Below are 18,993 nucleotides of genomic sequence, written 5' to 3'. Positions count from 1 at the left end.
AAGCTCATGGTAGAAAACTGTCATGGCTTGGTTGCACAGGGTCTACAGATAGAGTGATTAATTGGATAAAGCCCATCACACTTGCTGGTGCCTGGACCCTGTATGAAGACATCTCTGAAATGACAAACAGGGCAAAGTTACCAGAAGTTTTCTCGACACTTAACACACATCAAAAATTGTTGTGGAGACCGTGTAATAGCTGTCTAGGATTGCCTGGTACAAAGGAGGATGATTTTCATCTACTGGCATCCACATTATTTTATGACCTTATGCTGTCCAAAATGCAAAGTCCCTGTAAATGTTTTCTAGGATGGTTTCATGGAACAGTCAGTATTTCAGAAAATACTAACCCTTCACCTCTACATTTTTCCTGATCTTTCAGTATCTAGTAGGTAACGTTCTAATTCCTGGAAAGCAGAATTTCATCAAAATATATTAATTGACTCAGGATGTAGTACATGATTCCAGATCCCCCTTTTTTAAACCAACTAAAGCCAACACAATACATGTTTTTGAGCATTGATGAAGTTGTTAGATTCTTCTACACAGTGATTTAGATATATGTCTCAGAGTCACCCAATCTCACAAACAAGTGTAGTATAAATTGGAACCACTCAGTACTACACTCAATGATGTTGAGTGGACCTTCTGTACCACTCTCTGCTGAACATATCTCAAATTAAGGGTAGAGCATTCCATAGCTCCGAAGTAAGAGAGAAAAATAACACAAAAAGTACTTGAAGAGAAAAGAACGAAAAGAAGGATTTGGATGAGCTGAAGAATGAACATAGACAATTGAAGAAAGATTAGAAGAAGCAAGTCCATGCCAGATTTATAAGCTTTTTAGGGGAAAACAACACTTACAAAGGGCAGGGCATCAGATGAAACATCAGATTGAGTACAATTAGCCTCTGCTTTCTTCAGTGACATTTTCAAATGTACAAACCCCATGGACTACTTTCATGCTTCCAGTGCAACAAAGGTAAATTAACTAACTGGTCTTTCATTAAAATAAAGAAATGCCTGCTGTTTCTCACAGGCACTCTGTACATGAAGAGCTTTGATCTATCAGCAGTATAATGAGGTCAGAACTAGCATGGTCAGACATACATTTTGATAGTACACAAAGGGAGAGTATAAGGGAGCGGGAAAAGACACCCATCGTACTCGACTCCCCAAACACAATACTAAGTCACAAAAGAGAGTACGGGGTTTTTTGGAAGTACAAATGGATTGAAAGTGTGCTAATTGCGTCACTATACCAATCTTAAATCTCAACTAAAGATAAAACAAGGTGTGGTTTGAGGTCTGTGCAGGGGGATTTCCTTTACGGACTAGGTGGTCTCACACACTATATAGTGTCATGCTTCATCATATGACCACCTAGCCCCACCCAGGTAGGACAATACCACCTGGGCGGACTCAACCTCGCTGTTAAAGGAACAGGAGGGAGTGCGTAAATTAGTTTGATTTCTGGAAAGTAGGGATCCAGCTATGCTATGGGAATAAAAACACCTACTCAGATACCAGGGTGAGTTTAATAGGAGGTTCTGTGTGGTGTGATTAAAAGAAGTGGGAGACCAGTGTGAGGACAATGACTCGTAAGGTCACCTATCAAGCCGACATGTTTCTGCCCTTGTGGTTGAGCTATGGAGGGTCTCTGGGCATTCATCAGGGCGTTGGATCCATGTTGCAGATGCTTATAGCGCGCTGCAGGTTAAATCGCAGTAGGGAAAAAAGGGGGGAAGGGGAGGAAGGGCCTACCTTAACCAAGGGAATACCTGGGGAGGACCTATAGTAAATACAATAACATAAACAGACCAAAATTGGTGGTGAGAAGGTAATTCACAGCAAACCACAGCACACGTGACAAAATTTCATGCATAACACAATAGTACTGGTTGCAGATAAAACGGACGCAGCAATGCTGGCTATGCGCGGCGAGTGGTAGGTTAGGGAAGACAATTCCTTACCCTAACAATAGAGGCTACTAGCCCCTGGTATCCTGGAGAGGGAGCGTCCCCTTATAGTCAGACTCTAGGGTTAGAAGGGAGAGAGCAGAAGGGGAGTAAAGCTAAAGAAATATATATGAAAGAATAGGAACAGGAAAAGAAAAAGAAAAAGAAAGAGAAAAAAAAAAAGAAGGAGCAGAGAGGGGGGGGGGAAAAAGGGGGAGGAAGGGAAAGAGAGGAGGGAGGGGGCAAAATAGGGGGGGCAAAGGAATAAGGAAGGAATAAGACAGACATGGAGGAGAAAGAAAAGAAAAGAGGGAGACAGCTGGGAAAAGGGAAAAAGGGCAAAGGAAAAGGGCAGGAAGAAAGAAAGGGCTTCTTATCTGTGTTATCTGTGCCCCCGCCCTCACAGGGCGTTCTCCAAGCCGCGGTCGCTGACCGCGGCCGCCTCAGCTCTCACAGAGGGGGCTGATCATGTTGGGGTTACGCTGCTTACGAGCGCCCCACCCTTTTTGGGCCATTTCCGGCCATTTTCGGCCCTCGGCACCTCCGGAGGGACCGCAATCGATGCTGGCGCAATGAAACGTTTACAGCTCGTATTACTTCCGGCCCCCGGGCCGCGGCGGTGATTACCTTTAACTGCAGGCAATTCTCCCCATTAAGACTACTATATAAACTACCGACCTTCAGGTCACTTTACCCAAGCGGTCCTGACAGAGAGGTCGGTATAGGCGCACAGAGAGCGCCCACCTTTGATGCAGTGAGTCAACCATCGATGGAAACACAGATAAGAAGCCCTTTCTTTCTTCCTGCCCTTTTCCTTTGCCCTTTTTCCCTTTTCCCAGCTGTCTCCCTCTTTTCTTTTCTTTCTCCTCCATGTCTGTCTTATTCCTTCCTTATTCCTTTGCCCCCCTATTTTGCCCCCTCCCTCCTCTCTTTCCCTTCCTCCCCCTTTTTTCCCCCCTCTCTGCTCCTTCTTTTTTCTCTTTCTTTTTCTTTTTCCTTTCCTGTTCCTATTCTTTCATATATATTTCTTTAGCTTTACTCCCCTTCTGCTCTCTCCCTTCTAACCCTAGAGTCTGACTATAAGGGGACACTCCCTCTCCAGGATACCAGAGGCTAGTAGCCTCTATTGTTAGGGTAAGGAATTGTCTTCCCTAACCTACCACTCGCCGCGCATAGCCAGCATTGCTGCGTCCGTTTTATCTGCAACCAGTACTATTGTGTTATGCATGAAATTTTGTCACGTGTGCTGTGGTTTGCTGTGAATTACCTTCTCACCACCAATTTTGGTCTGTTTATGTTATTGTATTTACTATAGGTCCTCCCCAGGTATTCCCTTGGTTAAGGTAGGCCCTTCTCCCCTTCCCCCCTTTTTTCCCTACTGCGATTTAACCTGCAGCGCGCTATAAGCATCTGCAACAGGGATCCAACGCCCTGATGAATGCCCAGAGACCCTCCATAGCTCAACCACAAGGGCAGAAACATGTCGGCTAGATAGGTGACCTTGCGAGTCATTGTCCTCACACTGGTCTCCCACTTCTTTTAATCACACCACACAGAACCTCCTATTAAACTCACCCTGGTATCTGAGTAGGTGTTTTTATTCCCATAGCATAGCTGGATCCCTACTTTCCAGAAATCAAACTAATTTACGCACTCCCTCCTGTTCCTTTAACAGCGAGGTTGAGTCCGCCCAGGTGGTATTGTCCTACCTGGGTGGGGCTAGGTGGTCATATGATGAAGCATGACACTATATAGTGTGTGAGACCACCTAGTCCGTAAAGGAAATCCCCCTCCACAGACCTCAAACCACACCTCGTTTTATCTTTAGTTGAGATTTAAGATTGGTATAGTGACGCAATTAGCACACTTTCAATCCATTTGTACTTCCAAAAAACCCTGTACTCTCTTTTGTGACTCAGACATACATTTTCACCATTAATCACGTCTCACTGAGGAGAGGAACACTTCCCACACATTTACTAACTTATATGCTTATGTACAATTTTGTGATTTATAACATATTTATCATGGTGTTGATAGATACTCAGGGTTCTTCTGACTTTTCACAGTAAAGTAACAACTAAATACCCAGGCTTTTTCTAGTGACCTGTGACACATTTATTACAGGGCTTTGATGAAGAGCCGTTAACCACATCTAGGGCATAAAAATAAAGCAGAAATGCTATCACTTTTTCACTCAGTCAGGCTGTTCTTGTAGAGCCCGAGCTTGTCACCCTGGAGAACCTACAGGTGCTGGTTTGGTGCTGCGGGCTTTGCCTAGCTGGCAGAGGTTGTGGTCGAAGAGCCAGGTCTTAAGTTGTTTTATGAAGTCCTTCAGGGATCGAGATGTGCGGAAGTGGAGGGGTACGTTGTTCCAAGCTTTGGCTGTGAGGTGGGAAAAGAAGTGCCCTCCGAAGTGTTCTCAGCAGATGCGGGGGATGTGAGCCTGGGCGAGGGTGGCTGAGCGGAGTTCTCTGGTTGGTCGGTGGAATGTGAGGTGGTTGTTGATGAAGACGGGTTCGGCGTCGTGGATGGCCTTGTATGTGTGCATGTGGAGTTTGAAGAGGCATATTTGCTGTACTTGGAGCCAGTGGAGGGCCCTGATGTGGGGAGTAATGCTGGTGCTTCTGGGGAGGTCGAGGACAAGTATTGCTGCAGCATTCTGGATGACCTGGAGGCGGCTGGAGATGAGGGCCTCAGAGAGCATGCAGAGCATGTTGAAGCAGACTGTGGAGACAGCGTTGATCTGTTGTTTGTAATTTGATCCCCAGGTTGCGTGCATGGCTGGAGGGTGTGGGTGGGGAGGCCGAGGATGGTGGGCCGCCATGTGTCGTTCCAGGGGGATGGCTTGTTTCTGAAGATGAGTATCTCTTTTGTCTGAGTTCAGCTTGTGGCAGTTGGACTTCATCCATGCGGCGATGTCTGTCATGGTGTTTTGGAAGTTGGTTCGTGTGGAGGTGGCGTCGTCTGCAAGGAAATTGACGAGCTGGTTTCATCAGCGTAGGAAATGATGTTGAGTCCGTTGGTGCGGACGATGTCAGCTATCAGAGTCATGTAGGGGTTGAAGAGGGTGGGGCTGAGGGAGGTGCCCTGGGGGATGCCACAGATGATGTCTTTGGGGGCAGAGGCAAAGGGTGGAAGGAGGATCCTCTGTGTTCGGCCAGAGAGGAAAGAGGAGATCCAGTTGAGTGCTTTGTTTTGTATGCCGATGGTGTGGTGTCTGGAGATCAGAGTATGGTGGGAAACGCTGTTGAAAGCTGCAGATAGGTCAAGGAGGATGAGGGCCACTGTTTCCCCGAGGTCTAGGAGGCATCTGATGTTGTCAGGTGCTGCAATCAGGGCAGCCTCAGTGCTGTGATTTGTCCGGAAGCTGGATTGGGATGGTTTGAGCAAGTTGTTGTGTTTGAGGTAGGCTGTGAGTTGGCGGTTGATGGCTTTCTCCAGGACTTTGGCAGGAAGTGGGAGGAGCAAGATGAGGCAGTCATTTTTTAGCTCGTTGGGGCTGGCTGAAGGTTTCTTCCGAAGTGGCTTGATCTCAGCGTGTCTCCAGGTTTTGGGGACTGTGGCAGTGGTGATGGAGGTGTTAAGGATTTCTGTGAGGGGTGCTCTGAACTGAAGGAGGTGGTGCGGGCAGGTTTCTGCGGGGTATCTGGAGTGGATGGAGGTCATGATGGCAATAGTGTCTTCGGTGGGGAGCTGCTTTCATTTGTAGATCTGAGGGTAGGTGGTGTGGTTTCAGGTGCAAGGGGGGGGGGGGGCGAGGTCAGAGGGCTGGGTCTTGAAGTTGCTGTAAATGTCGGAGATCTTGTGGTGGAAGTAGTCCGATAGCTTGTCGCAGAGTGCTTGGGAGGGGTGGAAAGTGTTGGTAGTGGCAGAGGGGCAGGAGAATTTTCTGACAATGCGGAAGAGTTCTCTGGTGTGGTTGGTGCTAGCCTCGATGAGGGTGGTGCATGCTTCTTTCTTGGTCTGTCTAAGTAGGTGGTGGTATGCGTTTAGGACTGACCTGAAGGAGTCAAGGTTGGCGGGGGAACTTGTTGGAGCGTCAGTGTCTCCCTAGCTTCCTGCAATGTTCTTTGGGAGTCCAGGGTTCAGAGGTGAACCATGTGACTTCTTTGGTGGGCCCGTTGCTGGTGGTGCTTTTCAGGGGGGGCTAAGGTGTTGACAGCAGATGAGAGCCAGTTGTAGAGATTCTGTACGCAGCGTTCAAGGGTGTCTGCGGGGGTGGGCTTGGTGTTCTTGAGGGCGGTGACCCAGGAGGTTTCCATGACTTTGCCCCAGTTGCAGGGGGGGCGGAGTTGTGGGAAGGGGGATGGAAGAGGGGTCACATTGAAGTGTCCTGTAGTTGGTTGATGGTGAAGTGTTCGATGTTTTGTTAGTCCATGTTACTTCATTGGTGTGGGAGAATTTGGGTCGGTCGCTAGTGGCGAAAATGGGGTCAAGATCGTGCCCTGCATTGTGGGTGCAGGTAGTGACAAGCTGAATAAGGCCGATGATGCTTACGTTTTCGAGGAGAGCAGTGGAGTTGGTGTTGGTTAGTTGTTCTAAGTGGAAGTTCAGATCCCCCAGGAAGATAGGGGGACAATGAAGTCTGGAATGGGGTTGCAGAAATGGGGACGGGGTCCCGGTGGTCTGTAGGCAACGGTTCTTCTTATGGAGGTTTTGGCCTCAGGCTTGATTTGGAAGTTAAGGTGTTCCATAATAGGTGTGGTGTTGTCGTCTTGTGCAGTGGAGAGAGTCCTTGTGAATAATATCGATGCCCCCTCCTTGCCTGTTGGGGGCGGTCATGGTGGATCATCTTGTATCTGGATGGTGTCATGATGACGTTGTCTAGTGTGGATGTGGGGGTGAGCCAGGTTTCTGTGATGAGCATTATGTTGGGAGCATGGGTGGTTATGGTGTCCCCAGATTTCAATGGCGTGCTTACAGAGGGAACGGATGTTGAGCAGAGCGCAGTGCAGTTGTGGTTTGTAGCTGGGGTTCTGCTACGTAGGGGTGACGGTAGTTCCTATGTTGCAGTTGAAGCGGAAGTTAAGGCAAAAGGGACCTTTTATGGATTGTGATGAGACCAAGCTGCAGTTGTTGTTCTGAGTCTTTGGCCTGAGGTTCCGGAGTTCATTGGAGGTGTAGCTGCATCGGGCTGTAGATCAAGAAGTCCTGACGCTTGGTGCGGTCCAGGCACAGACAGGCTTCCCTTTGGTGTGACCGTCATCAAGCTTGTCCTGGAAAGAGAGGGGTGTAGAGGGGGAGGGCTGGCGAGGGAGCTGGAAAAATTGAGGTAAAAGGTGATAGGGCCGGGGTACAGACAACAAGAAGGGACAAACAAGGCAACAGACAAGGGCAAACGAGGCAATAGACAAGGCAACAAGCTATCACAAATAAGGCAAAAACGAGGTAGAAGACTGGAACAGGGACAGACAGGGGGATAGATGGAGGAAAAGAGGACAAACAGAGGTAATGAAGGACAAGGAGGGAAAATAAGGCAAACGAGGCACAAGGCTTGAACAGGGACAAACAGAGGAAAAGGAGGACGAACAGAGGATACCGATAAAACAAGTCTCAGAGACAGGCAGGATAACAGAGCAATCAGGCAGGGGCCTGAACACACAGGCTTACGTTGGGAACAGGGTGCCAGAGAGTGCACACAGCTTTGGGCGAGGAGCAGCAGGGGAACATGCCACTAGTGCATTAATAACAGTTACTGTTCCGTCACTAGCCCATTGCTGTCTTTTGAATGGTACATTTACAATTAGGACTTTTTGTTGTTGAGGTAAATTGCAAATGAGCAGTTCTTTCAGGAAATGTTTTTAGTTAGTACACACTTTCCACCCTTTTCAAAAAGGGATGTCTTCTGTAACTTTTTGCCGCACCAGTTGTTTCACTTTAGTAGAATTTTGCATTAGTTTTGCATATGCCATAAGTGTGCCGGGTATGCCCAGACGAGGTAGGTCCCAGGCTCACTGTGCCACTAGAGCCAAGCTACAGCTGGCTGAAGATGCTGAATAAGTGCAAAAACGGTCCGGGTTGTTTGTGTTCCAGTTCAGGGAGGACCTGGCCTGGCAGTTCAGACTGGACTGTCCCAATGAGGAGCAGGGTCAATATTGATATGGTTAGATCCAAAACAATGGATTGGGATGCGGCCAGAGTGATTGCCAGTGGCAGAGATTAATTCAAGCATTCCATCCGTAACCTTGCTGTTTTTGCAACTAAGATATATGGGCACTCTCTCCTTGTGTGTTCATGTGAAAGGAGATTTGAAGCTTTTTCCGCTATACTTTCCAGCTTGCAAACACTACAATAATCCTTAACTCGTTTACTACTCTGAATTTGAGAAGAACACCTAGGGATATAGTGGCAACATCCTAGGCAATCCCCTCAGTAGAAGCCCTCTTTCCATCTGAGAATGCAGTCTTCCCAGGTTAGTCCTTTTTTATAAGTGCGCAGATGCATTTCTCATTAAAATTATCTGCATCTAATTCTGGAAATTTTTTAGGGTCATATTCAAAGTTTCCTATAATTCTAGATGGGGATAGTCTTGATAGTTATTGGATACATCAGGAATCAGAAGAGGTGCGAGAAATCTACAGGTACAGAGTTTTTCACCTATGCATTTCACCTGTTTGCATAATACTGCACATAAACAAAAAGATTTATAAGTGCAGGTTCACCTTTTGAGAATTGCTTGTACCAGTAGACCACTCTATTTGGGCTAGTAAGGTAAACATTCAAGAGCAAATGACTTTGTGAGTGAGCCCTTTTATGCACGCATACTGAAATCATTTGCTGCTCAGACAGAGCATCCAGTATGTCCCTGCTACAGACTCATCATTTTTTAAAGTAGCTTGATGGCTCAGCCTGAAATGCAGAAATCTTTACACACCCACCGTTGGCTGTGTAAAGATTAATCAAATCCTTCATAACAGCAACAATATCTGCTCTTCAGATAAGAGTCACTGTTACCCTGTACCTCACTGTGTCCTTGTGAAAGCGACTCCTCTGGAACTTTATTCTACTTTTTTTTTGCCAGTTTATACAATCCATGCCTAAGTCTTCAAGCCTCTCAACTGCACTCGAAAATGGCTGTAGTTGAGATCACAGCTGTTTGATACAGCTTCGATCTCCCAAAGCACCAGTTTCTCAGGAGGAGTTCATGCTCCACCATGAGCCTAACTGGGAGATAAATTCCAGGAGTGGGCCCTCTTTAAGACACCAGTCATTGCCAGGTTCAAACTGCCTGAACTCAGTACGGGTTCTCCTTTGTCCAAAGTGCCTTTTGCAGCTCTAGAAACCTGATATCTTGGGTCCATGTGTATCTTTCTTCCTTGACTCTACCCCTGCAAAACTAGATGATTTTGACATCCAAGACTGGCTATTTTCTGCAAAACTTTACCTCAATGCCACGACTATAGGCACAGCCACTCTGTTGGTGGTCATGTTTACTGGCTAATGAATGCTTCACCCAAACATCTAAAGACACGTAGACTATTAAAGTAAATCATGGAGCTGCATCTGTTATGCATGACACAAGGCCTGGAGTGCATGCTATTTCATTGCACACATGCCTTAAGAATAGGCGTCAAGATAGGCTTGCCAAAGTCTTCAAGACTTTCACTTGCCCAAGAGGAGGGGTTTGGTCACGGTCACAGTCGTTTGAGGCATTTTCAGGGCTGCCGGAGCACCAGTTTATTGGAAGGAATCAACACTCCAGGAGTGGATCCACCACTTTGAGACACCAACTCCTGTCAAATTCAAAGACACAAAATTCAAATTCAAAGAAATGGTGCCACAAAGTGCCTTCCCCTTTGTCTGTACAGCCTTTTGCACCTCTAGAAAAAATGCTGCCAGAGGTCCATATATGTCCTCCAGATTCTACCCCCTGCAAAATTAGAAGATTTTGAAATGAAAAAAAAAACTTCAAATTCATGACCACAAGCACAACCACTGCAGGCTGGGCGTCTTCTAGCACTGCTGTCTTCCTCACAAAAGACCACTTGACCTGCCTTTGGTCCTCTCATCTATCAGTGCTACCCACTGAACACAGTCTGCTTAGAATGACTCAGGTGCAGCTGTCTTAATGCGCAAACCGATTGGCTCTGCCCAAAGAGCACCATTGGTGCTGCATTTCCTCAGGGATAGTGCCCCCTCCATCCACCAGATTTTAGCTCCATATCATTGTGCCTTTAGAATTTCCTCCAATGAAGAAGGTCTCCTTTGAAGTTGTTGAAAATATCACAGAACATCATCAGTAGTGATTCAGAGGAAATCTCCAGTAGCCCAGTGCTTTTGGTCATACTACAGATAAAGAGGAGTGGAGATTGTTCTGTTATGCACAAAGAATGTTAAGACGAAGAGGCATTTATATGTAAATTCTTTGGTTGTGCCGCCAGCAGACTAAAACATAATAAAGCAATAGTGATGTAATTTCAACAACCTCCATTAATTGGTGTCTATGATGAGCAAAAAAATGAGATGAAAACTAGGCCAATTACTTCGACATATTGATCTACTAGTTAAGTTCACTGTGGAAGGCAAAAGTAAAAGAACAACACTGTCTGTAGCCAGAAGGCAGTACATTTATTTAGTTATATATTTCATAGAGCTCAAATGGCTGCCCAAAGGTCTTTCTGGCACGAAGAGATCAAATTCCAAAGTAGAAAATTAAACAAATGGGCTCTCCACAAAAGTGGAGTAGATAGATATGAATAGATGAGTTTACAAATGTTTCCTAAAAAGGAAGAAATCAGGGAGGATTCTGAGACTGATGGCAGCTCAAGGCAATGGGATCAATCTAGGAAGGCTTTATGCTCAGATGGTGGTGCAAGGCAGTAGGATTACAGTAGATCATCTAATCATTAGGATGACGGTGAAGAAGAAGGCTTCTTAGAGACAAAAATTAACAAGGTCACCATTGAAGTCAATCTCCTACAGGAAGACCTATGGAAGATAGCTGATCGAGTCACCCCAACAGAAGAAGTCAAATGACTACATGATGAAGTACTAATGCTGAAGACTTCAATGGCCTTGCTTACTGCTGTGGCAGCAAACCTTGAATACACGGTCAAGGATGCTGAAGGTTGCACTTCGATGAAAGAATATCAGATTTCTGGGTTTCTGGAGAACTGAGGTGTTTCTTCAGCAGTGAGCAATGGATTACATAGATGGTTCAATCCTGAAACCTGCTTCCATCGTTCATCTTTGAATGTGCGCAGCGGTCACTGCACTTAGGCCACCATTTGGAGCATCCTCAGGGCCATTGTGGAAGGGTTTCTCAACTATAAAGATAGAGATGCTAGCCTTCAAGCTGTAAGTCAAAAGGAAACTCCTTGTTATGAGAATAATAATGTCACTATATTTCCTGATTATACCAGGAAGGTACAAACGGAACAAAAACATTTACTACAGTGAAGCAAAAACTCAGAACACTTAATTTACCATATATGTTCTTATACTCAATATGCATTAAAATACTTGCAAATGAGAAAATTAATTTATTTGACTCTCCAGAAGAAGTATGGAGCTGGCTGGAATATTAGGACAAGATGCCTTTGAAAGGATCCCATGGGGCCCACAATAACGCAAGGAGGGGTCCAGTTTGTTGTTCATGCAGCACACCAAGGCCTATCTTGGCAAGTAGGTTGAACACCCTCGAATAATAGTGCAGGACAATGGCATTGTAGCAGAGCAGGGTTTTGATACAGATACCAAGTCACCTGCTACTGGAGCATCAGTTGACCAGGCTGAGGTGTATCCAGCTCATCTAGACATGATCGTCCTTGAGATGGAATGGACTCAGATTGTGACACTGCATTCAGTATGCATATCTAAATGAGACAGTGCAAAGGTTACGAAACTGACACTGAGTGTTGCTCTGTCTTTAAAAGAGAAGCTCATATTCCGGCGAACTCTGAGGGTTGCTGTCACAGTGTCCTTTCCTCGGTCTCTGCATGTTGCTGAACAAAAGGACCACCTTTTGACGTCACCAATTCAGAAAGCTATTATAGCACAGAGTTATGATGAAGCCAGTCGGGGGAAGGGAATTAGGGTAGGGAACAGCAGGGAGAGAGGTTAGAACAAATATGCATTTACTCATTCATAGAAATGTAACTCATCAATAGACTCTTGACTAAATGCGTCTCCGAGATATCAGATGGAGACCCCTTTTGAAATGAGGGCAAAGCCCCGTCTTTGAAACATGGATTAAGGGCAAACTACGACCTCAGACTCAAGAGATGGCAAGAACTTTGGACTACGATTATACTCAGAATATCAATCCTGTATCATCTATGCCTTCACAACATAAACCTTTGATCATGACTTAGAAAATCTCAAAGAATTAAATATGCTTTCACATCTTAAGCTTTTCAAAGAACAATGAAAGCTATGATTTTGCTTATCTCCAGAAATACTGTCACATTCACAACAATAAATGCCAAAAAGTTTTACTCATTGAACTTGAAGCACTTTACTTAATAATACCAGGAAGCACTTTTACTCAAGTAGCCTGAATCACTTAGATTGTTGTGCCAAGAACCTTTTGCTCCTGTGAATTGAAGCGCTTTGATTGTCATACCAAGAGCGCTTTAAACTTGAGGACTGAAGCGCTTGAATTGCTATGCCAAGAGCACTTTACATCTGTGAACTGAAGCGCTTGAATTGTTGTGCCAAGAGTGCTTTACATCTGTGAACTGAAGCGCCTGAATTTTTGTGCCTAGAGCGCTTTACATCTGTGAACTGAAGCACCTGAATTGTCGTGCCAAGAGCGCTTTACATCTGTGAACTGCAGCGCTCGAATTGCTGTGCCAAAAGCGCTTTACATCTGTAAACTGAAGCGCCTGAATTGTTGTGCCAAGAGCGCTTTAACTTTGTGAACTGAAACGCTTTGATTGCTGTGCCAAGAGTGCTTTGCATCTGTGAACTGAAGTGCTTGAATTGCCGTGCCAACAGCGCTTTACATCTATGAACTGAAGCGCCTGAATTGTCGTGCCAAGATCGCTTTACATCTGTGAACAAAACGCTTTGAATTGTTGTGCAAAAGGAGAGCTTTACATCTGTGCTCTGAAATGCCTTTGATCTTTGTGCAAAGGCCGCTGTACTCTAGAAACTGGAAACGCTTTCCTCGTTATGCTAAGGGACGCTTTAACTTTTTGAAGTTATGACTTCCTCCAAACTTGGATTCAGCAAGGTACCGCTACGAGTACGACCTACTCGTTTTTGAACGCACCATGGAAACAAGGATACTTTGGTTGGATTACACTCTGCTCTTCTCCAGAGAAACCCCACGAGGTCTGGCTGCATCGAAGTCTTCAAAATAGTGAGCAACGTGCTTGGGTGTGGCTGCCTGCCACACCCCAAGATGGCTGCTGCCTCTAAAAATATGGGAATTGTAGTCCCTTCATAGAATAGCACTGATAAGTGCATCTTGTCCACCAACGTCCTGAACCTGCAGCTCTATGAGCTTTGCCACAGGGCAGACGACGCTGATGGTCACGTTTGGAACAAGAGGGGATGACAAGTGGTGCGCATAAAGCGCCGCAGAGTCACGCAGCGGAGTTTCTGGCGAGACCTGGACCGCGCCTGGCCTTATTCCTGACAGTTGCATTATATGATGCTCATTTTCTGGAGAACTCTGTGGGTTGCAATATATACTTTTTATTGGTAGAAGAAAGTGTGTATTTATGAAGTATGGACATAAGAGTTGGGGGAGAAGAGACATAATTCTCAGACACATGGGTGATCATTATGACATTGGCTGTGATTGTTAAAGTGGCGGTAATACCGCCAACAGGCTGGGGGGTAATTACTGCCAAATTATGACCATGGCGGTCATAACTCCCATAGACAACCAATGTACCACACCAACCGCCAGGGTGTTAATACCACTGACCACGGTGGTAGCCATCAACAGCCAGTCGAAAGACATGTTACTGCCCACCATATTAAGACTTAGCAAACTGCCTTGACTTCCGGGGCGGTACCAATGCCATCAAAAGCCTAGCGGATGTAGAACACAGAAGACGAAAGATTCACCATCAAAGACACATAGAAGACCATCACCGCCGTGGAACCAGAACATCAAGTCTTCCCGATGCACTTCTATGCCATGCTCCACCTGGAACATCAACACCGACGAAGATGACGACGGTGAGTACAGCCACCTAGCACACAAGGGATGGAGGGAGGAAAAGGAGACTGACACACACACACACACACACACACACACACACACACACACAACACACACCATTCACACACACACACCATACACCCCCACATCATACACACAAACAACTGCAGAGGAAAACCAGTCTCACATGACACATGCCATAATAATGCAACATTTATCCAGAACTGATAGTGTAATTTGATGCTCACAGCCACCATATTGTCCATGTGACAAGAAATACATGGGTCACTGTTCAGAAAGAGCCAATGGCCAGTCCAAAGTACAAAATGCCCACATGGTCACAGGGCACAGTCCAAGGCCCAACTCGTTCCCTGACGTAATCCGCACTACACTGTGCAGGGGCATAATGTTGGGAATGGCCAGGCACCTCAGGGGAAATGGGTGTGGGGGGCACCTCAGCTGAATTGGGGAACTTGCCCACTGGTTCTGGAGGGGGCTCCTTGCCCATTTCACTTGGCTGGGGAGTGTAAGGTCACATTCTCTGAGGTGGGGAACTTGCCCACTGGTTCTGGAGGGGGCTCTATGCCCATTTCTCTTTGCTGGAGAGTGCAAGGTCACAGTCTCTGAGGGGGGAACTTGCCCACTGGTTTTGGAGGGGGCTTAGTGCCCATTTCTCTTTTCTGGGGAGTGCAAGGTCGCAGTCTCTGAGGTTGGGAACTTGCCCACTTCTTCTGGAAGGGGCTCCTTGTACAACAGTCCCTGGAGGGTGGCCTACATGCCCTCTGTTGGAGGTGAGGGCTGCTGTGTCCCAGCTAGAGGTGAGGCCTGCTGTGTCCCAGCTGGAGGTGAGGGCTGCTGTGTCCCAGCTGGAGGTGAGGGCTGCTGTGTCCCAGCTGGAGGTGAGGGCTGCTGTGTCCCAGCTGGAGGTGGGGGCTGCTGTGTCCCAGCTGGAGGTGAGGGCTGCTGTGTCCCAGCTGGAGGTGAGGGCTGCTGTGTCCCAGCTGGAGGTGAGGGCGGCTGTGTCCCAGCTGGAGGTGAGGGCGGCTGTGTCCCAGCTAGAGGTGAGGGCGGCTGTGTCCCAGCTGGAGGTGAGGGCGGCTGTGTCCCAGCTGGAGGTGAGGGCGGCTGTGTCCCAGCTGGAGGTGAGGGCGGCTGTGTCCCAGCTGGAGGTGAGGGCGGCTGTGTCCCAGCTGGAGGTGAGGGCTGCTGTGTCTCAGCTAGAGGTGGGGGCTGCTGTGTCCCAACTGGAGGTGAGGGCTCCTTGCCAACTTCTGTTAGAGGGGAAACCCTGCCAGCCTCTGCTGGAGTTGAGGGCTCCTTGCCCACTGGTGTTGGAGGGGGCATTTTGCCTCTCTTAGTTGGTGGAGTGGGAACCTTACCTTTCCTGGGTTGTGGAGTGGGATCGTTCCCTCTCTTGGGCGGTGGAGTGGGATCCTTCCCTCTCTTGGGTGATGAAGTGGGACCCTTCCCTCTCTTGGGTGGTAGAGTGGGATCTTTCCTCCTCTTGGGCGGTGAAGGGGATCCTTCCTCCTCTTGGGTGGTGGAGTGGGATCCTTCCTCCTCTTGGGTGGTGGAGTGGGATCCTTTCCTTTCTTGCCTCCATGACTAGGAGGTGCCTCCACTGTCCCGGGGACTGTTTGGATGAGGTGTTGGCCTGGGTTGTTGTGACCCTGCTCTTACTGCCAGGACGTGGGGTGTGGAGGGGGAGGGAAGAGGTCAAGTTGGGCAAAGAAAAGCTTCTTAGGGACATTGGGGTTGGATGAGGGAGGAGGGAAGGGAGTGGAGGTTGAGGGAGTAGCTGTTGGAGGTGTATGTCTGCAGGACTGGTGCAGGTGCATGGGCAGGGTGCTGATGTGAGATGGATGGCTGTTGGGTGTCTGAGTGTGTGGGTTTGTGTCTCTTAGGGGGGGCAGACAGGGTGGGAGAGGACACAGGACGCGTTGAAGGATGTTGTGGAGGTGTCTGCAAGTGAGGTGTGTGTGCTGCTTGGTGTGGTGGCTGTTGATGCAGTGCATGCAGGTGTGAGGGAGGATATGACTGAGGGAGGAGGAGAAGGAGGAGGAGAGGGAGACAATGGAGGCAGTGGTATTGTTGTGTGTGCAACTGTCTGTGTGAGTGCTTGTGTCCTGAAGTGTGCTGCCTGTGTTTGTCTGTGCCACTCTTGTGTGATGGTTTGTGCCCATGCTTGTTTGTATGTGTACATAGGAAGGGTTGGAGTTGAGGAGATTGGGGCTGGGAAGTGGTAGTTGAAGGGGGGACGGTAGGAACAGGGACAATGTCTGCCATCAGAGAGGAGGCCAGAGCCTGGAACGATCTCTGTTGGGCTGCAAATACACAGTGAATGCCCTCCAGGAATGCATTGCATTGCAGCATCTGGGATGCCAGCCCTGGATGGCATTCACAATGGCTGACTGCCCTACAGAGATGGATCTCAGGTCAATAGCCTCCTCACTGAGGGCAGCAGGGCTCACTGGGGCAGGGACTGAGGTGCCTGGGGCGTAGGAGATGCCCACCCTCTTGGGTGAGCGGGCACGGGCAACTCGGTGAGGGGCTACTGGGAGGACGGTGCTGGTACGGGGGTGGGGGCTGTATCTGTAGCTGGGGTGGTCCCAGAGGTGTCCACCACCACCAGGGGAGCTTCCATTGGAGGAGGAATCAGATTCAGTGTTGTCACCTCCTATCTCTGCCGTGGTGCTCCCCTCGCCCTCTGTCCCACTGGTCCCCTTGGCATCGCTGGACTCTGCCTCCTGGGCCCTGTGAGCTGCAGCTCCCTCTGTCGCCAGTGCCCCTGCTCCTCCACCAGATGATGCTAATGCACACATGGACAGGATGACAGAAGAAAAAAGGGGGGAAAGAGAGAAAGGGAGCACTGGGTCAATTGCATCACCAACACTACAGATGGCATACACATTACCGTCACACACAGGGATAAGGATTGAGCACCATGCATCGCACTGGCATTCCATTGGCTAGGTACCACGGCAAGATGTGAGCCAAGCCCCTCCAACTGCACCCCTCCTGGGAGTCACTAAACCCTTTCTGACATGGAATGCAACCTAGCTAGGTTACCAGATTTAGCAATACAACCATTACCCTTGAGCTGGATCACGCTGTGATCTCTGACATGGCATTAAGGGGCACCCACTAACTGACACCCACTGCCAGGATCCCATGCCACCAACCAATCGTAGTTGTAACGCACACTGTACTCACCCCCTTGTGGCTGCTGTGATGACCTCAAGCGCCCATCCAGCTCTGGGTAGGCCACCGCCAGTATGCGGGCCATCAGGGGGATCAGGTTCTGACGGGCACCCCGGCCTCGTTAGGAGGCCATCCCCAGCTGGTCCTTCGAGGTCTTCCGGGCCCAGCGTGTCAGGGCCTCCCACCTCTTCCTACAGTGGGTGCTCCGCCTGCTGTAGACCCCCAGGGTCCGCACGTTATTGGCAATGGGATGCCACAATCCCTTCTTCTGATGGGCGCTGACCTGCAGAAGAAACACAGACAGGAGGACACCATTACACATACAATCCAGCCTGTCACACATATAGCACACAAACTCCCTTCCATCCCCATTGGCTCACACATCACCCAGCACCCACCGTGTACATTACCACCAGATATACGACCCCCCTCCCCAAATGACACGATGCTTGCACACACATCTCCATACAACCTTTTCACATGCATTGTGCCCAAGGTGTACTCACCTGTTGGTCTGGAGGCTCATACAGCTGCTCATACTGGGGTAGGACCCATCCACCAAACACTCCAACTCGTCCGAAGTCGAGGGCCATGGCAGGATTGAGACACAGGTCACAGCAGCACACGCAATGTAGGTGTTTTCCTGTGAAAAGTCAGGAATCAAGTGAGGTTATAGACAGAAAATAGGAGTCACATCCGCCGCAGTGTACACCGTCACTGCTGCCGGTGATCCCCATTGGCCACCGTACCCCATATAGCCCATGTTATCTAATGAGGAATAGCACAGCGGTGCAAGACTGCCTTCCGCCATGACGCGCAACGTCGGTGGAGTTACCTCACCTCCACCGGTCCCTACCTACCGGACAGGCATCGCCATTTTATATGGTGGTGGACAATATTCAGATAATCAAGAACTGCGTCATTTCTATAATTTGCACATACATTGCCATTCCTGTTGTACCATCACATTACTGCTCCATGTACACTGAGGTGGTGGTTCCATTGTTCAAATTGTGACAGCCTTCTCACTCTTGTGTCCTGCCACTGCGGATAAATAGGAAGAGGAGACATAGCTCCGTGTACAGACCCCTTCTGGACTTGGCTACACTGGAGTACAGGCACATAATACTGACCTATAGACTGGACAGGGCCACAATCACTGAGCTATGTGCCCAATTGGAGCCAGACCTGATATCTGCTATCGGTCATCCCACTGGGATCCTCCCTCTTGTGCAAGTGCTATCAGTGCTCCATTTCCTGGCAACAGGTTCTTTCCAAGTGACAGTGGGCTTGGCAGTAGGACTGTCACAGCCAATGTTCTCAATCGTGCTGGCAAGGGTTTAGTCTGCCCTGGTGAAACATGTGCAGCTACATTGCTTACCCCCAGGTGGAAGATTTGGCCAGTGTGAAGGCAGGATTCAATGTAATGGGACTATATACCCAATATTATTAGGGCGATTGACGGTACACATGTTGTGTTTGTCCCCCCCCCGCCAGAATGAACAGGTGTTCAGGAATCGAAAGAGCTTCCACTCGCACAATGTGCAAATGGTGTGCCTGGCTGACCAGTACATCTCCCACGTCAGTGCCAAGTATCCTGGGTTGGTGCATGATGTCTTCGTCCTGAGGATTAGCAGCATCCCAAATGTGATGGCACAACTACAGAGGCACAGGGTGTGGCTAATTAGTGAGCCAGACTCCCCACCCAGTGTA

At 48.3% G+C, this 18,993-nt stretch overlaps 1 protein-coding gene across 7 annotated transcripts in view; it reads left to right on the top strand.

The window, feature by feature from the left end:
- Positions 1 to 18,993, top strand: part of NME9 (NME/NM23 family member 9) — a 466,976-nt gene that overhangs the window by 3,343 nt on the left and 444,640 nt on the right. The gene's annotated exons all lie outside the window — the stretch shown is intronic.

Source organism: Pleurodeles waltl, chromosome 3_1, assembly GCF_031143425.1.
Source record: "Pleurodeles waltl isolate 20211129_DDA chromosome 3_1, aPleWal1.hap1.20221129, whole genome shotgun sequence".
NCBI lineage: Eukaryota > Metazoa > Chordata > Amphibia > Caudata > Salamandridae > Pleurodeles > Pleurodeles waltl.
This window is presented reverse-complemented; position numbering and strand designations above follow the sequence as displayed.